General features: G+C 36.4%; 1 long non-coding RNA gene across 1 annotated transcript; it reads left to right on the plus strand.

The window, feature by feature from the left end:
- Positions 1,778–3,897, plus strand: LOC107608318. The gene is made up of 4 exons (XR_001612806.2): positions 1,778–1,854; positions 2,480–2,568; positions 2,785–3,060; positions 3,858–3,897. It is a non-coding gene; the product is annotated as an uncharacterized LOC107608318 (long non-coding RNA).

Below are 4,191 nucleotides of genomic sequence, written 5' to 3' on the forward strand. Positions count from 1 at the left end.
ATATCAATAATTCTCAGATTTAATTGTAAAAAGTAAAAGAACATGAATAAATACTTGTTATGCAGTAATGAAGAACATGTTGAGGTTTTGGAAATGCTCTGTCCCCTGAATCTCTGCTTTCCTACTATCTTCTTCTTCACACACGCAAGGCTCCTTCCATGGCAAGCTTTATGTTGGGCATCACCGTTGTCAATGGCTACTTCCTGTCCTCTCAGTGAAAATATTCCAAATGCGCTGTCACCGCACGGCTAATCATCTGTCGATTCTCGATCATGCTGGAATAGGATCCATTGATCCTTTTGCGTCTGTCACACGCCCAACACTCGCGAGTTTGAAGCTCGTCACAGTCATCCCTGCCCAGATCCTACTCGGAATACCACAGACAAGATTTAGACTTTTCGGACCTCAGGAATGGCTGCCAATAATTCTAGCCTATACCCCGAAGGTTCTAATCTTAGATTAGGAGCCCAAGAGATACACATTCAAGCTTGATTGCATGTAGAACGGAAGTGGTTGTTAGGCACGCATTCATAGGTGAGAATGATGATGATTGTCACGGATCATCACATTCATCAGGTTGAAGTGCGAATGAATATCTTAGAATAGAAGCAAGCGTGATAGAATGGAAAACAGTAGTAATTGCATTAATTTATCGAAATACAGTAGAGCTCCTCACCCCCAACAATGGGGTTTAGAGACTCATGCCGTAGAAGATACAATCTGAAATGTGTAGAATGTCATGAGGTACAAGATGAATTACTAAAAGTAGTTTTTATAGTAAACTAGTGACCTAGGGTTACAGAAAATGAGTAAGCTAGGGTGTTTTAGTGTAAAAATCCACTTTCGGGGCCCACTTGGTGTGTGATTGGGCTGAGCATTGAAGCTTTCATGTGTAGAGACTTTTCTTGGAGTTAAACGCCAGTTTTTGTGCCAGTTTGGGCATTTAACTCCAGCTTTTATGCCAGTTCTGGCGTTAAACGCCAAAATTCTTAAGCTGACTTGGAACGCCAGTTTGGGCCATCAAATCTTGGGCAAAGTATGGACTATTATATATTGCTGGAAAGACCAGAATGTCTACTTTCCAACGCAATTGAGAATGCACCAATTGGGCTTTCGTAGCTCCAGAAAATTCACTTCGACTGCAGGGAGGTCAGAATCCAATAGCATCTGTATATAAAACAAAATAACTGGAACCCTAGCTCATTAAACGAAACACATCCAGACAGCGCTCTCGATCTCCCTTCTCTCTCCTTCGTCTCCTCCGTGTAACGAAGCCCTCCGACAACGCCGTTCTTCCCTCTGGCTTCTCCTCTCTCCGCCGGTTACCATTTCTCTAGGTACCTCTCCTTCTCAAATTAAACTGAAATAGTTATTGATTTGTTTCTCTGCAGCTCCCTCTCAAGTTCTTTACACGGAGAGCTTCTTCGTTTTGGTTTCTTCGTTTTTGCTGATTTTTGGTTTGCTTAAATGAAAATCTCATGAATTTCGATCAAGGTGTGAGCCACTCATAGATCTCTACACTGCACACCCAGTTTCCTTTCTCCATTTCTCTCATCCTTCACCTCCATGCAACCTAACTTAATCCAGATCCACTAGTGCAACTTTTCTTCTTCTTCTTCTTTTCGTTTGAATTTTCACTGTGTTGCGCAGTTTTTGCAATCGCCGTCGTTTTCACCGGTATCTTGTGTTGGTTAATCATTGTCATTTTTTAAAATCCCTAATTATTTAAAATTGTAATTTTAAATCGTTGATCAATAAATCTGTACATGAAGTTTTGAGAAGTGGAGAAATCTGAAGAAGCCAAGTAGCTTCCAACAGGACCAAGCTCTGAATAATCACTTGTGTTTACCAAAGGTGCTGCTTGTGGAATCCTACCTACCAAAACTAGATTGCTCCTACTCTTTTCCATCAATACATTTTTAACATCATCTTTGTTTTCCACCAACCTTTCCTCATACACTATAGATTCTTCACTACTACTGCATACACTTAAGAACTCAGACCAAAACTGCATACACTTAAGAACTCATACCATAGGCTAGTGCTTCGCGGTCATCACGTCTTCCAAAGAATGCAGCCACTACATTGTAAATATAGCTCTATTTGTAATGTATACGTATGTGATGTTATCTAAATCATGTGAATATATATAGGTGGGGCCTATATCTATTTGTATGTCACTGGGATTGTAATCAAGTATGAATATATTACAGTTTGGAGTTTGGACTCCACCAGTTACACTAAACCTTATAATACTAAGTTACTAACAGTTTGTACTCTGCACCCATTAGCTTGACAACCACATATTGTTGTAATATAATCTGTTTAATTAAATAATAAATAAAACAGTATAATATATGAATATAAAACTAATTAGTTAGTTAGTTAATATAATACGAATTTTATACGAATTGTTTTTATAAATTATAATTTGAGAATAATATATTTGCTTTATTTTTTGTCTCTTTTTATCTTGTAGAAAAAAATTAATTTGCATATATACAACTACTTGAGAAGGAAAAGTTCATAAAGCCACTGTAATAGCCACAAAATTATCATTTGAAAGAGGTAATTATAATTTTTTTTATAATTTCTTTTAGAATACTATTTAAGTATTTGTTTGATATCTAATTTCCACACACAAGAATTTCTTTTTATAATAGCGCCTGCTGATGTATACTAGTTAGTTGCCTAGTAAATATGAGAGAGAGAGAGAGAGAAAGAGAGAGAGAGAGAGAGAGATTTATTTTTAATGAATAGATTTTTTAATATTCCTCTTTGTAGTCCCTCTTCGTCATGTCAATCGATAAGTCATGGATTGGAAAACCACGAAACACGCACGAGTATAAAGATGGTCTAAACAAGTTTTTGGATTTCGCTTTTGAGCATCGATCTCCCGGGACAAGTCGGCAGCTGCAAGTTCCTCCCGAGACAAGTCGGCAGCAGCTGCAAGTTCATCCCGAGACAAGTCGGTAGCTTCAAATTCTTCTGAGCATCCATCCGAACCTAAACGTAAACGTGGACGTGAATCTAAACATCATTGGACTGTTGATGCCATAGGTATGTATAGATATTTTATTATGTTATTATTATCAATAGCATTAGAAATCTGAAAAGATACTACTTTTCTTTATGCCCATGAATAAGTCTCAAGTTTGTAGACTTGTAGTACAAGAATTAAAAATCATTTAGATCTACTTTTGAACCTAGGGAGTAGCACCATACATCAAGGCTTTTTTTTGGGTATTAAAACGGGACTTAAAAGCCCGAAAAGAATAACGAAATTAGATGCAAACTACTCAGTCTAAGAGGCTCCTCTATCACCTTCTTGAAAGATTTTGATTAGCTCTGAAGGAATAGCAAGGCTTTAATGAATTATTAGTGGTCTGGTGCAGAATGCTAGAACAGATCGGAGTGTACAGAGAAAAACTATCATATCCATGTTAGAATAGATCGGAGTGCCAGCTTTAATGAATATTAGTGGTCTGGTGCAGAATGCTACATAATCTGAAGTGATTTAATGCTGTATAGTTAGTTTTTCATTGTTTAAAACTATTGGTTTAATATAGAATAGTGCTTTGTAATGATAAATCTATGTAAAAGGCTAGGCCTATTATTAATGAAATTTTTCTGTCCAAAAAAAAAGAAGCAACAGATCAGAGTAATGTTCTAATGGGAAGGGAACAAAATTCTGGCAGCAATACCCAAAAAATTAAAGTAGATTAACATTAACTAAACTGTATTTTAGGGCTTTAATTAAATAAGACTTTACCATTTTATTAGTAAAGCGAATTTTATTTATTTTATTCTTTAGTCGCTCATTTACTCATTTATTTATACTCATTTGTCTATTTTAGATGAATACGAAAATAGTACACGCCTTCATTTATTAGCGAAGGATGTGCATAATTTGCCAGAAGGTTTGTGCATAGTCGTCAATTTTGATAAGCATCATGCAGCAATAGGAGAAGCAGCTGGACTGACAAACCCCATTTGTAGGATTTATCTTGTATTGATTTTTGGGGATTTTATCACCTTTTACCCATATTTATTCAAGAAATAGCATGGTTTTGTATATTCTCCTTTAATTGTGCTTGAATGTTTCGTGGTTGGCGTTGTAAATCAAGGCTCATTATGGTTGATGCATCAAACATGAGATATAAAGGTTGGAGTAGTGCTCAATTAGATGGA

The sequence above is a fragment of the Arachis ipaensis genome, chromosome B07, assembly GCF_000816755.2.
Source record: "Arachis ipaensis cultivar K30076 chromosome B07, Araip1.1, whole genome shotgun sequence".
NCBI classification, from domain to species: domain Eukaryota; kingdom Viridiplantae; phylum Streptophyta; class Magnoliopsida; order Fabales; family Fabaceae; genus Arachis; species Arachis ipaensis.